General features: G+C 45.4%; 15 non-coding genes across 15 annotated transcripts; all 15 read right to left on the bottom strand.

Annotated features, from left to right (window-relative positions):
- Window positions 1-182: 182 nt before the first annotated feature.
- Window positions 183-255, bottom strand: trnav-cac (transfer RNA valine (anticodon CAC)). The gene has a single exon. It is a non-coding gene; the product is annotated as a tRNA-Val (tRNA).
- A 123-nt stretch (window positions 256-378) lies between these two features.
- On the bottom strand, window positions 379-451 carry trnav-aac (transfer RNA valine (anticodon AAC)). Its single transcript has one exon. It is a non-coding gene; the product is annotated as a tRNA-Val (tRNA).
- An 894-nt stretch (window positions 452-1,345) lies between these two features.
- trnav-cac (transfer RNA valine (anticodon CAC)) lies at window positions 1,346-1,417 on the bottom strand. Its single transcript has one exon. It is a non-coding gene; the product is annotated as a tRNA-Val (tRNA).
- A 2,719-nt stretch (window positions 1,418-4,136) lies between these two features.
- trnav-cac (transfer RNA valine (anticodon CAC)) lies at window positions 4,137-4,209 on the bottom strand. Its single transcript has one exon. It is a non-coding gene; the product is annotated as a tRNA-Val (tRNA).
- Window positions 4,210-4,332: 123 nt separating this feature from the next.
- trnav-aac (transfer RNA valine (anticodon AAC)) lies at window positions 4,333-4,405 on the bottom strand. The gene has a single exon. It is a non-coding gene; the product is annotated as a tRNA-Val (tRNA).
- Window positions 4,406-5,300: 895 nt separating this feature from the next.
- Window positions 5,301-5,373, bottom strand: trnav-cac (transfer RNA valine (anticodon CAC)). The gene has a single exon. It is a non-coding gene; the product is annotated as a tRNA-Val (tRNA).
- A 123-nt stretch (window positions 5,374-5,496) lies between these two features.
- On the bottom strand, window positions 5,497-5,569 carry trnav-aac (transfer RNA valine (anticodon AAC)). The gene has a single exon. It is a non-coding gene; the product is annotated as a tRNA-Val (tRNA).
- An 895-nt stretch (window positions 5,570-6,464) lies between these two features.
- On the bottom strand, window positions 6,465-6,537 carry trnav-cac (transfer RNA valine (anticodon CAC)). Its single transcript has one exon. It is a non-coding gene; the product is annotated as a tRNA-Val (tRNA).
- Window positions 6,538-6,660: 123 nt separating this feature from the next.
- Window positions 6,661-6,733, bottom strand: trnav-aac (transfer RNA valine (anticodon AAC)). The gene has a single exon. It is a non-coding gene; the product is annotated as a tRNA-Val (tRNA).
- A 2,520-nt stretch (window positions 6,734-9,253) lies between these two features.
- trnav-cac (transfer RNA valine (anticodon CAC)) lies at window positions 9,254-9,326 on the bottom strand. Its single transcript has one exon. It is a non-coding gene; the product is annotated as a tRNA-Val (tRNA).
- A 123-nt stretch (window positions 9,327-9,449) lies between these two features.
- Window positions 9,450-9,522, bottom strand: trnav-aac (transfer RNA valine (anticodon AAC)). The gene has a single exon. It is a non-coding gene; the product is annotated as a tRNA-Val (tRNA).
- Window positions 9,523-10,649: 1,127 nt separating this feature from the next.
- On the bottom strand, window positions 10,650-10,722 carry trnav-aac (transfer RNA valine (anticodon AAC)). Its single transcript has one exon. It is a non-coding gene; the product is annotated as a tRNA-Val (tRNA).
- An 895-nt stretch (window positions 10,723-11,617) lies between these two features.
- Window positions 11,618-11,690, bottom strand: trnav-cac (transfer RNA valine (anticodon CAC)). Its single transcript has one exon. It is a non-coding gene; the product is annotated as a tRNA-Val (tRNA).
- Window positions 11,691-11,813: 123 nt separating this feature from the next.
- On the bottom strand, window positions 11,814-11,886 carry trnav-aac (transfer RNA valine (anticodon AAC)). The gene has a single exon. It is a non-coding gene; the product is annotated as a tRNA-Val (tRNA).
- A 2,520-nt stretch (window positions 11,887-14,406) lies between these two features.
- trnav-cac (transfer RNA valine (anticodon CAC)) lies at window positions 14,407-14,479 on the bottom strand. The gene has a single exon. It is a non-coding gene; the product is annotated as a tRNA-Val (tRNA).
- Window positions 14,480-14,564: the final 85 nt, after the last annotated feature.

Raw genomic sequence — 14,564 nt, 5'->3', positions numbered from 1 at the left:
CCCACGCAGGCTTGGAATGTCACGGTTGTGGGATAGGTTAAGGTCAAACAATGACTGCTCTTTCATTTCTGCATCAACTATACCTTTTAGTGACTGTACTCATGCCTCTTGGCCGCAAAGCCTTGAAGCGTTGATTTCCTCCTCAACAGAAACCCACCTAAACATTGTGAAAAGAGATGCAGTGTTCCCGCCCAGTTTCGAACTGGGGACCTTTCGCGTGTGAGGCGAACGTGATAACCACTACACTACGGAAACCCACTACCTAAAGAAGTCTGAAATCGTTCTGTGCAGGCTCGGCAATATGCGCATAAACGTTAAACCTTCTGAAGCCAACTGTCGGCTCAAAGGTGTTTATACATTTCTTCAAAAGAGGACAGCTGTTTCTGCTCGGTTTTGAACCGAGGACCTTTCGCGTGTTAGGCGAATGTGATGACCACTACACTACAGAAACTCCACAGGCTAACGATAGTGCTTTTGGGAAAATATTTATACTGTGATGTGCCCGAAAGCAAATAGACAATCTGCGTAAGTCCCACACACAAGAGGACAGAGTTCATTCGGCCTGGCAGTATATGCTGAGTTTCCTGAAACGCTACCCTTAACTTACCTCGGAATTAAACACTTGCAGCGTGATATCAAGCTGAAACCTGCCTTCCTGTGCTAGTCTCAAACTAACAAACCCAAAGTTTCAAGAGCACAGGAGAAACTCGAAAATGTCTCTTGGTGATTTTTGTTGGTCAAATTGTAGAGTTTCTCCATTCTTCTTGAAACTCACCACAGGGGTAGCACGTGTCCAGACTAGCATGGGAAAGCAAGTTTTAGCTTGATATCTCTTCAGAAAGCTGAGATGTGGACTTGCCACGTACAATCTACCCTATTGTAAAAAAACAGGCTGTTTGTGGTCAGTCGAATTCCGAGGGTTTAACACGTCTGGGTGCTTCGGGAGTAAGTGAGGAGCCACCTGAACAGGTTTATTGGCAGATTCGTTGACCATTGTGTTGAATTTCAAGAAGGTTAGCCATGTGTTAGAAACTGCTACGGCTTGCATCATTTTATCAGGAAATCTCTACACCTGTGTAGAGAAGGGCCTTCGTGATGCAGAGCTGCTGCTCAACAGAGGGCCACTCAGACAAATCTCTTTTTTCGTGTTCCTCAGAAGAAAGCCACGCAGGCTTGGAATGTCACGGTTGTGGGATAGGTTAAGGTCAAACAATGACTGCTCTTTCATTTCTGCATCAACTATACCTTTAGTGACTGTACTCATGCCTCTTGGCCGCAAAGCCTTGGAAGCGTTGAGTTCCTCCTCAACAGAAACCCACCTAAACAATTGTGAAAAGAGATGCAGTGTTCCCGCCCAGTTTCGAACTGGGACCTTTCGCGTGTGAGGCGAACGTGATAACCACTACACTACGGAAACCCACTACCTAAAGTAGTCTGAATCGTTCTTGGCAGGCTCGGCAATATGCGCATAAACGTTAAACCTTCTGAAGCCAACTGTCGGCTCAAAGGTGTTTATACATTTCTTCAAAAGAGGACAGCTGTTTCTGCTCGGTTTTGAACCAAGGACCTTTCGCGTGTTAGGCGAATGTGATGACCACTACACTACAGAACTCCACAGGCTAAAGATAGTGCTTTTTGGGAAAATATTTATACTGTGATGTGCCCGAAAGCAAATAGACAATCTGCGTAAGTCCCACACAACAAGAGGACAGAGTTCATTCGGCCTGGCAGTATATGCTGAGTTTCCTGAAACGCTACCTTAACTTACCTCGGAATTAAACACTTGCAGCGTGATATCAAGCTGAAACCTGCCTTCCTGTGCTAGTCTCAAACTAACAAACCCAAAGTTTCAAGAGCACAGGAGAAACTCGAAAATGTCTCTTGGTGATTTTTGTTGGTCAAATTGTAGAGTTTCTCCATTCTTCTTGAAACTCACCACAGGGGAAGCACGTGTCCAGACTAGCATGGGAAAGCAAGTTTTTCCTTGATATCTCTTCAGAAAGCTGAGATGTGGACTTGCCACGTACAATCTACCCTATTGTAAAAAAACAGGCTGTTTGTGGTCAGTCGAATTCCGGAGGGTTTAACACGTCTGGGTGCTTCGGGAGTAAATGAGGAGCCACCTGAACAGGTTTATTGGCAGATTCGTTGACGCATTGTGTTGAATTTCAAGAAGGTTAGCCATGTGTTAGAACTGCTACGGCTTGCATCATTTTATCAGGAAATAACACTCCAGATGGATGTGTTTTAAAGTTCGTCAAGGGGACACACAGACTGCTTGTGGTCACCAGTCTTTGGTATTACCAGTGGACAGAAGGGCAGTTAGTGGTCACATATGCGGTGAGAGGGAGAGATGGGCTGTTTGTGGTGACACAGGTGATTATTGGGACAGAGAGGGCCGGCGCGCAGGGGTCTAAGGACGGCCTGCCACGTACCCCCTTTTAGGCGCCCCTTGAGGCCCTGCCCTTACTTGATGGCCTAGGCGGAAAAAGACCCTTTACACAAGAGGACAGATTTCATTCGGCATGGCAGTCTACGCAGAGTTCCCTACAATCTCTTCTTTGGTGTTTCTCAGAAGGAAAGCCACGCAGGCTTGGAATGTCACAGTTGTGGGTTTAGGTTTAGGTCAAACAATATCTGCTCTTTCATTTCTGCATCAGCTTTACCTTTAGTGACTTATTCATGCCTCTTGGCCGCAAAGCCTTGGAAGCGTTGAGTTCCTCCTCAACAGAAACCCACGCTGAACGATTTTTGACCGTGATAACCTCTACACTATTTGAAGCCTGCAGCCAAAGAGGTGTCAGATCTTTTCTTCGCAAGCATCGTGGAGCGCGAATCAAATTACAGATTCCGTTGCGCTCTTCAGTCTGCAAATACCTTGTATTTTTAGCAGCAAACTAAGCAATTCTCCAGTTATCTGCGGGACAATCTGCGTAAGTCCCACACACAAGAGGACAGAGTTCATTCGGCCTGGCAGTATATGCAGAGTTTCCTGAAACGCTACCCTTAACTTACCTCGTAATTAAACACTTGCAGTGTGATATCAAGCTGAAATCTGCCTTCCTGTGCTAGTCTCAAACTAACAAACCCAAAGTTTCAAGAGCACAGGAGAAACTCGAAAATGTCTCTTGGTGATTTTTGTTGGTCAAATTGTTGAGTTTCTCCAATCTTACTTGAAACTCACCACAGGGGTAGCACGTGTCCAGACTAGCATGGGAAAGCAAGTTTTTAGCTTGATATCTCTTCAGAAAGCTGAGATGTGGACTTGCCACGTACAATCTACCCTATTGTAAAAAAACGGCTGTTTGTGGTCAGTCGAATTCGAGGGTTAACACTTCTGGGTGCTTCGGGAGTAAGTGAGGAGCCACCTGAACAGGTTTATTGGCAGATTCGTTGACCATTGTGTTGAATTTCAAGAAGGTTAGCCATGTGTTAGAAACTGCTACGCTTGCATCATTTTATCAGGAAATCTTACACCTGTGTAGAGAAGGGCCTTCGTGATGAAGAGCTGCTGCCTCAACAGAGGGCCACTCAGACAAATCTCTTTTTTTCGTGTTCCTCAGAAGAAAGCCACGCAGGCTTGGAATGTCACAGTTGTGGGTTAGGTTACAGTCTGCAAATACCTTCTATATTTAGCAGCAAACCAAGCAATTCTCCAAGTTATCTGCGGGAATCCTCTGTGGCCATTTCTTTTTTGCTTTTTTCCCTCTTTCATTTAATATATGTATATTTATATGCTGTACGAAATATTGGATCTTTGAGTGCACCGGCCATCTGTTCATCGAAACTACCAGGTCAAAAGTACAGAGCACTGTCTGCGTGGCTATTACTGCTGCCTAGTGTGGCTTAATAATTATCTCTACACCTGTGTAGAGAAGGGGCTTCGTGATGCAGAGCTGCTGCTCACAGAGGGCCACTCAGACAAATCTCTTTTGTCGTGTTCCTCAGAAGAAAGCCAAGCAGGCTTGGAATGTCACGGTTGTGGGATAGGTTAAGGTCAAACAATGACTGCTCTTTCATTTCTGCATCAACTATACCTTTAGTGACTGTACTCATGCCTCTTGGCCGCAAAGCCTTGGAAGCGTTGATTTCCTCCTCAACAGAAACCCACCTAAACATTGTGAAAAGAGATGCAGTGTTCCCGCCCAGTTTCGAACTGGGGACCTTTCGCGTGTGAGGCGAACGTGATAACCACTACACTACGGAAACCCACTACCTAAAGAAGTCTGAAATCGTTCTGTGCAGGCTCGGCAATATGCGCATAAACGTTAAACCTTCTGAAGCCAACTGTTGGCTCAAAGGTGTTTATACATTTCTTCAAAAGAGGACAGCTGTTTCTGCTCGGTTTTGAACCGAGGACCTTTCGCGTGTTAGGCGAATGTGATGACCACTACACTACAGAAACTCCACAGGCTAACGATAGTGCTTTTTGGGAAAATATTTATACTGTGATGTGCCCGAAAGCAAATAGACAATCTGCGTAAGTCCCACACACAAGAGGACAGAGTTCATTCGGCCTGGCAGTATATGCTGAGTTTCCTGAAACGCTACCCTTAACTTACCTCGGAATTAAACACTTGCAGCGTGATATCAAGCTGAAACCTGCCTTCCTGTGCTAGTCTCAAACTAACAAACCCAAAGTTTCAAGAGCACAGGAGAAACTCGAAAATGTCTCTTGGTGATTTTTGTTGGTCAAATTGTAGAGTTTCTCCATTCTTCTTGAAACTCACCACAGGGGTAGCAAGTGTCCAGACTAGCATGGGAAAGCAAGTTTTAGCTTGATATCTCTTCAGAAAGCTGAGATGTGGACTTGCCACGTACAATCTACCCTATTGTAAAAAAACAGGCTGTTTGTGGTCAGTCGAATTCCGAGGGTTTAACACGTCTGGGTGCTTCGGGAGTAAGTGAGGAGCCACCTGAACAGGTTTATTGGCAGATTCGTTGACCATTGTGTTGAATTTCAAGAAGGTTAGCCATGTGTTAGAAACTGCTATGGCTTACATCATTTTATCAGGAAATCTCTACACCTGTGTAGAGAAGGGCCTTCGTGATGCAGAGCTGCTGCTCAACAGAGGGCCACTCAGACAAATCTCTTTTTTCGTGTTCCTCAGAAGAAAGCCACGCAGGCTTGGAATGTCACGGTTGTGGGATAGGTTAAGGTCAAACAATGACTGCTCTTTCATTTCTGCATCAACTATACCTTTAGTGACTGTACTCATGCCTCTTGGCCGCAAAGCCTTGGAAGCGTTGAGTTCCTCCTCAACAGAAACCCACCTAAACAATTGTGAAAAGAGATGCAGTGTTCCCGCCCAGTTTCGAACTGGGGACCTTTCGCGTGTGAGGCGAACGTGATAACCACTACACTACGGAAACCCACTACCTAAAGAAGTCTGAAATCGTTCTGTGCAGGCTCGGCAATATGCGCATAAACGTTAAACCTTCTGAAGCCAACTGTCGGCTCAAAGGTGTTTATACATTTCTTCAAAAGAGGACAGCTGTTTCTGCTCGGTTTTGAACCGAGGACCTTTCGCGTGTTAGGCGAATGTGATGACCACTACACTACAGAAACTCCACAGGATAACGATAGTGCTTTTTGGGAAAATATTTATACTGTGATGTGCCCGAAAGCAAATAGACAATCTGCGTAAGTCCCACACACAAGAGGACAGAGTTCATTCGGCCTGGCAGTATATGCTGAGTTTCCTGAAACGCTACCCTTAACTTACCTCGGAATTAAACACTTGCAGCGTGATATCAAGCTGAAACCTGCCTTCCTGTGCTAGTCTCAAACTAACAAACCCAAAGTTTCAAGAGCACAGGAGAAACTCGAAAATGTCTCTTGGTGATTTTTGTTGGTCAAATTGTAGAGTTTCTCCATTCTTCTTGAAACTCACCACAGGGGTAGCAAGTGTCCAGACTAGCATGGGAAAGCAAGTTTTAGCTTGATATCTCTTCAGAAAGCTGAGATGTGGACTTGCCACGTTCAATCTACCCTATTGTAAAAAAACAGGCTGTTTGTGGTCAGTCGAATTCCGAGGGTTTAACACGTCTGGGTGCTTCGGGAGTAAGTGAGGAGCCACCTGAACAGGTTTATTGGCAGATTCGTTGACCATTGTGTTGAATTTCAAGAAGGTTAGCCATGTGTTAGAAACTGCTATGGCTTGCATCATTTTATCAGGAAATCTCTACACCTGTGTAGAGAAGGGCCTTCGTGATGCAGAGCTGCTGCTCAACAGAGGGCCACTCAGACAAATCTCTTTTTTCGTGTTCCTCAGAAGAAAGCCAAGCAGGCTTGGAATGTCACGGTTGTGGGATAGGTTAAGGTCAAACAATGACTGCTCTTTCATTTCTGCATCAACTATACCTTTAGTGACTGTACTCATGCCTCTTGGCCGCAAAGCCTTGGAAGCGTTGAGTTCCTCCTCAACAGAAACCCACCTAAACAATTGTGAAAAGAGATGCAGTGTTCCCGCCCAGTTTCGAACTGGGGACCTTTCGCGTGTGAGGCGAACGTGATAACCACTACACTACGGATACCCACTACCTAAAGAAGTCTGAAATCGTTCTGTGCAGGCTCGGCAATATGCGCATAAACGTTAAACCTTCTGAAGCCAACTGTCGGCTCAAAGGTGTTTATACATTTCTTCAAAAGAGGACAGCTGTTTCTGCTCGGTTTTGAACCGAGGACCTTTCGCGTGTTAGGCGAATGTGATGACCACTACACTACAGAAACTCCACAGGCTAACGATAGTGCTTTTTGGGAAAATATTTATACTGTGATGTGCCCGAAAGCAAATAGACAATCTGCGTAAGTCCCACACACAAGAGGACAGAGTTCATTCGGCCTGGCAGTATATGCTGAGTTTCCTGAATCGCTACCCTTAACTTACCTTGGAATTAAACACTTGCAGCGTGATATCAAGCTGAAACCTGCCTTCCTGTGCTAGTCTCAAACTAACAAACCCAAAGTTTCAAGAGCACAGGAGAAACTCGAAAATGTCTCTTGGTGATTTTTGTTGGTCAAATTGTAGAGTTTCTCCATTCTTCTTGAAACTCACCACAGGGGTAGCACGTGTCCAGACTAGCATGGGAAAGCAAGTTTTAGCTTGATATCTCTTCAGAAAGCTGAGATGTGGACTTGCCACGTACAATCTACCCTATTGTAAAAAAACAGGCTGTTTGTGGTCAGTCGAATTCCGAGGGTTTAACACGTCTGGGTGCTTCGGGAGTAAGTGAGGAGCCACCTGAACAGGTTTATTGGCAGATTCGTTGACCATTGTGTTGAATTTCAAGAAGGTTAGCCATGTGTTAGAAACTGCTACGGCTTGCATCATTTTATCAGGAAATAACACTCCAGATGGATGTGTTTTAAAGTTCGTCAAGGGGACACACAGACTGCTTGTGGTCACAGTCTTTGTATTACCAGTGGACAGAAGGGCAGTTAGTGGTCACATAGGCGGTGAGAGGGACAGATGGGCTGTTTGTGGTGACACAGGTGATTATTGGGACAGAGAGGGCCGGCGCGCAGGGGTCTAAGGACGGCCTGCCACGTACCCCCTTTTAGGCGCCCCTTGAGGCCCTGCCCTTACTTGATGGCCTAGGCGGAAAAAGACCCTTACACAAGAGGACAGATTTCATTCGGCATGGCAGTCTACGCAGAGTTCCCTAAAATCTCTTCTTTGGTGTTTCTCAGAAGAAAGCCACGCAGGCTTGGAATGTCACAGTTGTGGGTTAGGTTTAGGTCAAACAATATCTGCTCTTTCATTTCTGCATCAGCTTTACCTTTAGTGACTGTATTCATGCCTCTTGGCCGCAAAGCCTTGGAAGCGTTGAGTTCCTCCTCAACAGAAACCCACCTGAACGATTTTGACCGTGATAACCTCTACACTATTGAAGCCTGCAGCCAAAGAGGTGTCAGATCTTTTCATCGCAAGCATCGTGGAGCGTGAATCAAATTACAGATTCCGTTGCGCTCTTCAGTCTGCAAATACCTTGTATTTTTAGCAGCAAACTAAGCAATTCTCCAGTTATCTGCGGGACAATCTGCGTAAGTCCCACACACAAGAGGACAGAGTTCATTCGGCCTGGCAGTATATGCAGAGTTTCCTGAAACGCTACCCTTAACTTACCTCGTAATTAAACACTTGCAGTGTGATATCAAGCTGAAATCTGCCTTCCTGTGCTAGTCTCAAACTAACAAACCCAAAGTTTCAAGAGCACAGGAGAAACTCGAAAATGTCTCTTGGTGATTTTTGTTGGTCAAATTGTTGAGTTTCTCCAATCTTACTTGAAACTCACCACAGGGGTAGCACGTGTCCAGACTAGCATGGGAAAGCAAGTTTTAGCTTGATATCTCTTCAGAAAGCTGAGATGTGGACTTGCCACGTACAATCTACCCTATTGTAAAAAAACAGGCTGTTTGTGGTCAGTCGAATTCCGAGGGTTTAACACTTCTGGGTGCTTCGGGAGTAAGTGAGGAGCCACCTGAACAGGTTTATTGGCAGATTCGTTGACCATTGTGTTGAATTTCAAGAAGGTTAGCCATGTGTTAGAAACTGCTACGGCTTGCATCATTTTATCAGGAAATCTCTACACCTGTGTAGAGAAGGGCCTTCATGATGCAGAGCTGCTGCTCAACAGAGGGCCACTCAGACAAATCTCTTTTTTCGTGTTCCTCAGAAGAAAGCCACGCAGGCTTGGAATGTCACAGTTGTGGGTTAGGTTACAGTCTGCAAATACCTTCTATATTTAGCAGCAAACCAAGCAATTCTCCAGTTATCTGCGGGAATCCTCTGTGGCCATTTCTTTTTTGCTTTTTTCCCTCTTTCATTTAATATATGTATATTTATATGCTGTACGAAATATTGGATCTTTGAGTGCACCGGCCATCTGTTCATCGAAACTACCAGGTCAAAAGTACAGAGCACTGTCTGCGTGGCTATTACTGCTGCCTAGTGTGGCTTAATAATTATCTCTACACCTGTGTAGAGAAGGGCCTTCGTGATGCAGAGCTGCTGCTCAACAGAGGGCCACTCAGACAAATCTCTTTTGTCGTGTTCCTCAGAAGAAAGCCAAGCAGGCTTGGAATGTCACGGTTGTGGGATAGGTTAAGGTCAAACAATGACTGCTCTTTCATTTCTGCATCAACTATACCTTTAGTGACTGTACTCATGCCTCTTGGCCGCAAAGCCTTGGAAGCGTTGATTTCCTCCTCAACAGAAACCCACCTAAACATTTGTGAAAAGAGATGCAGTGTTCCCGCCCAGTTTCGAACTGGGGACCTTTCGCGTGTGAGGCGAACGTGATAACCACTACACTACGGAAACCCACTACCTAAAGTAGTCTGAAATCGTTCTGTGCAGGCTCGGCAATATGCGCATAAACGTTAAACCTTCTGAAGCCAACTGTCGGCTCAAAGGTGTTTATACATTTCTTCAAAAGAGGACAGCTGTTTCTGCTCGGTTTTGAACCGAGGACCTTTCGCGTGTTAGGCGAATGTGATGACCACTACACTACAGAAACTCCACAGGCTAACGATAGTGCTTTTTGGGAAAATATTTATACTGTGATGTGCCCGAAAGCAAATAGACAATCTGCGTAAGTCCCACACACAAGAGGACAGAGTTCATTCGGCCTGGCAGTATATGCTGAGTTTCCTGAAACGCTACCCTTAACTTACCTCGGAATTAAACACTTGCAGCGTGATATCAAGCTGAAACCTGCCTTCCTGTGCTAGTCTCAAACTAACAAACCCAAAGTTTCAAGAGCACAGGAGAAACTCGAAAATGTCTCTTGGTGATTTTTGTTGGTCAAATTGTAGAGTTTCTCCATTCTTCTTGAAACTCACCACAGGGGTAGCACGTGTCCAGACTAGCATGGGAAAGCAAGTTTTAGCTTGATATCTCTTCAGAAAGCTGAGATGTGGACTTGCCACGGACAATCTACCCTATTGTAAAAAAACAGGCTGTTTGTGGTCAGTCGAATTCCGAGGGTTTGACACGTCTGGGTGCTTCGGGAGTAAGTGAGGAGCCACCTGAACAGGTTTATTGGCAGATTCGTTGACCATTGTGTTGAATTTCAAGAAGGTTAGCCATTTGTTAGAAACTGCTACGGCTTGCATCATTTTATCAGGAAATCTCTACACCTGTGTAGAGAAGGGCCTTCGTGATGCAGAGCTGCTGCTCAACAGAGGGCCACTCAGACAAATCTCTTTTTTCGTGTTCCTCAGAAGAAAGCCACGCAGGCTTGGAATGTCACCTCAGAAGAAAGCCACGCAGGCTTGGAATGTCACGGTTGTGGGATAGGTTAGGTCAAACAATGACTGCTCTTTTCATTTCTGCATCAACTATACCTTTAGTGACTGTACTCATGCCTCTTGGCCGCAAAGCCTTGGAAGCGTTGAGTTCCTCCTCAACAGAAACCCACCTAAACAATTGTGAAAAGAGATGCAGTGTTCCCGACCCAGTTTCGAACTGGGGACCTTTCGCGTGTGCAGGCGAACGTGATAACCACTACACTACGGAAACCCACTACCTAAAGTAGTCTGAAATCGTTCTGTGCAGGCTCGGCAATATGCGCATAAACGTTAAACCTTCTGAAGCCAACTGTCGGCTCAAAGGTGTTTATACATTTCTTCAAAAGAGGACAGCTGTTTCTGCTCGGTTTTGAACCGAGGACCTTTCGCGTGTTAGGCGAATGTGATGACCACTACACTACAGAAACTCCACAGGCTAACGATAGTGCTTTTTGGGAAAATATTTATACTGTGATGTGCCCGAAAGCAAATAGACAATCTGCGTAAGTCCCACACACAAGAGGACAGAGTTCATTCGGCCTGGCAGTATATGCTGAGTTTCCTGAAACGCTACCCTTAACTTACCTCGGAATTAAACACTTGCAGCGTGATATCAAGCTGAAACCTGCCTTCCTGTGCTAGTCTCAAACTAACAAACCCAAAGTTTCAAGAGCACAGGAGAAACTCGAAAATGTCTCTTGGTGATTTTTGTTGGTCAAATTGTAGAGTTTCTCCATTCTTCTTGAAACTCACCACAGGGGTAGCACGTGTCCAGACTAGCATGGGAAAGCAAGTTTTAGCTTGATATCTCTTCAGAAAGCTGAGATGTGGACTTGCCACGGACAATCTACCCTATTGTAAAAAAACAGGCTGTTTGTGGTCAGTCGAATTCCGAGGGTTTGACACGTCTGGGTGCTTCGGGAGTAAGTGAGGAGCCACCTGAACAGGTTTATTGGCAGATTCGTTGACCATTGTGTTGAATTTCAAGAAGGTTAGCCATTTGTTAGAAACTGCTACGGCTTGCATCATTTTATCAGGAAATCTCTACACCTGTGTAGAGAAGGGCCTTCGTGATGCAGAGCTGCTGCTCAACAGAGGGCCACTCAGACAAATCTCTTTTTTCGTGTTCCTCAGAAGAAAGCCACGCAGGCTTGGAATGTCACGGTTGTGGGATAGGTTAAGGTCAAACAATGACTGCTCTTTCATTTCTGCATCAACTATACCTTTAGTGACTGTACTCATGCCTCTTGGCCGCAAAGCCTTGGAAGCGTTGAGTTCCTCCTCAACAGAAACCCACCTAAACAATTGTGAAAAGAGATGCAGTGTTCCCGCCCAGTTTCGAACTGGGGACCTTTCGCGTGTGAGGCGAACGTGATAACCACTACACTACGGAAACCCACTACCTAAAGAAGTCTGAAATCGTTCTGTGCAGGCTCGGCAATATGCGCATAAACGTTAAACCTTCTGAAGCCAACTGTCGGCTCAAAGGTGTTTATACATTTCTTCAAAAGAGGACAGCTGTTTCTGCTCGGTTTTGAACCGAGGACCTTTCGCGTGTTAGGCGAATGTGATGACCACTACACTACAGAAACTCCACAGGCTAACGATAGTGCTTTTTGGGAAAATATTTATACTGTGATGTGCCCGAAAGCAAATAGACAATCTGCGTAAGTCCCACACACAAGAGGACAGAGTTCATTCGGCCTGGCAGTATATGCTGAGTTTCCTGAAACGCTACCCTTAACTTACCTCGGAATTAAACACTTGCAGCGTGATATCAAGCTGAAACCTGCCTTCCTGTGCTAGTCTCAAACTAACAAACCCAAAGTTTCAAGAGCACAGGAGAAACTCGAAAATGTCTCTTGGTGATTTTTGTTGGTCAAATTGTAGAGTTTCTCCATTCTTCTTGAAACTCACCACAGGGGTAGCACGTGTCCAGACTAGCATGGGAAAGCAAGTTTTAGCTTGATATCTCTTCAGAAAGCTGAGATGTGGACTTGCCACGTACAATCTACCCTATTGTAAAAAAAACAGGCTGTTTGTGGTCAGTCGAATTCCGAGGGTTTAACACGTCTGGGTGCTTCGGGAGTAAGTGAGGAGCCACCTGAACAGGTTTATTGGCAGATTCGTTGACCATTGTGTTGAATTTCAAGAAGGTTAGCCATGTGTTAGAAACTGCTACGGCTTGCATCATTTTATCAGGAAATAACACTCCAGATGGATGTGTTTTAAAGTTCGTCAAGGGGACACACAGACTGCTTGTGGTCACAGTCTTTGTATTACCAGTGGACAGAAGGGCAGTTAGTGGTCACATAGGCGGTGAGAGGGACAGATGGGCTGTTTGTGGTGACACAGGTGATTATTGGGACAGAGAGGGCCGGCGCGCAGGGGTCTAAGGACGGCCTGCCACGTACCCCCTTTTAGGCGCCCATGAGGCCCTGCCCTTACTTGATGGCCTAGGCGGAAAAAGACCCTTACACAAGAGGACAGATTTCATTCGGCATGGCAGTCTACGCAGAGTTCCCTAAAATCTCTTCTTTGGTGTTTCTCAGAAGAAAGCCACGCAGGCTTGGAATGTCACAGTTGTGGGTTAGGTTTAGGTCAAACAATATCTGCTCTTTCATTTCTGCATCAGCTTTACCTTTAGTGACTGTATTCATGCCTCTTGGCCGCAAAGCCTTGGAAGCGTTGAGTTCCTCCTCAACAGAAACCCACCTGAACGATTTTGACCGTGATAACCTCTACACTATTGAAGCCTGCAGCCAAAGAGGTGTCAGATCTTTTCATCGCAAGCATCGTGGAGCGCGAATCAAATTACAGATTCCGTTGCGCTCTTCAGTCTGCAAATACCTTGTATTTTTAGCAGCAAACTAAGCAATTCTCCAGTTATCTGCGGGACAATCTGCGTAAGTCCCACACACAAGAGGACAGAGTTCATTCGGCCTGGCAGTATATGCAGAGTTTCCTGAAACGCTACCCTTAACTTACCTCGTAATTAAACACTTGCAGTGTGATATCAAGCTGAAATCTGCCTTCCTGTGCTAGTCTCAAACTAACAAACCCAAAGTTTCAAGAGCACAGGAGAAACTCGAAAATGTCTCTTGGTGATTTTTGTTGGTCAAATTGTTGAGTTTCTCCAATCTTACTTGAAACTCACCACAGGGGTAGCACGTGTCCAGACTAGCATGGGAAAGCAAGTTTTAGCTTGATATCTCTTCAGAAAGCTGAGATGTGGACTTGCCACGTACAATCTACCCTATTGTAAAAAAACAGGCTGTTTGTGGTCAGTCGAATTCCGAGGGTTTAACACTTCTGGGTGCTTCGGGAGTAAGTGAGGAGCCACCTGAACAGGTTTATTGGCAGATTCGTTGACCATTGTGTTGAATTTCAAGAAGGTTAGCCATGTGTTAGAAACTGCTACGGCTTGCATCATTTTATCAGGAAATCTCTACACCTGTGTAGAGAAGGGCCTTCGTGATGCAGAGCTGCTGCTCAACAGAGGGCCACTCAGACAAATCTCTTTTTTCGTGTTCCTCAGAAGAAAGCCACGCAGGCTTGGAATGTCACAGTTGTGGGTTAGGTTACAGTCTGCAAATACCTTCTATATTTAGCAGCAAACCAAGCAATTCTCCAGTTATCTGCGGGAATCCTCTGTGGCCATTTCTTTTTTGCTTTTTTCCCTCTTTCATTTAATATATGTATATTTATATGCTGTACGAAATATTGGATCTTTGAGTGCACCGGCCATCTGTTCATCGAAACTACCAGGTCAAAAGTACAGAGCACTGTCTGCGTGGCTATTACTGCTGCCTAGTGTGGCTTAATAATTATCTCTACACCTGTGTAGAGAAGGGCCTTCGTGATGCAGAGCTGCTGCTCAACAGAGGGCCACTCAGACAAATCTCTTTTGTCGTGTTCCTCAGAAGAAAGCCAAGCAGGCTTGGAATGTCACGGTTGTGGGATAGGTTAAGGTCAAACAATGACTGCTCTTTCATTTCTGCATCAACTATACCTTTAGTGACTGTACTCATGCCTCTTGGCCGCAAAGCCTTGGAAGCGTTGATTTCCTCCTCAACAGAAACCCACCTAAACATTTGTGAAAAGAGATGCAGTGTTCCCGCCCAGTTTCGAACTGGGGACCTTTCGCGTGTGAGGCGAACGTGATAACCACTACACTACGGAAACCCACTACCTAAAGTAGTCTGAAATCGTTCTGTGCAGGCTCGGCAATATGCGCATAAACGTTAAACCTTCTGAAGCCAACTGTCGG

Source organism: Carassius auratus, unplaced genomic scaffold (assembly GCF_003368295.1).
Source record: "Carassius auratus strain Wakin unplaced genomic scaffold, ASM336829v1 scaf_tig00008720, whole genome shotgun sequence".
In the NCBI taxonomy this organism is placed as follows: Eukaryota; Metazoa; Chordata; class Actinopteri; order Cypriniformes; family Cyprinidae; genus Carassius; species Carassius auratus.
This window is presented reverse-complemented; position numbering and strand designations above follow the sequence as displayed.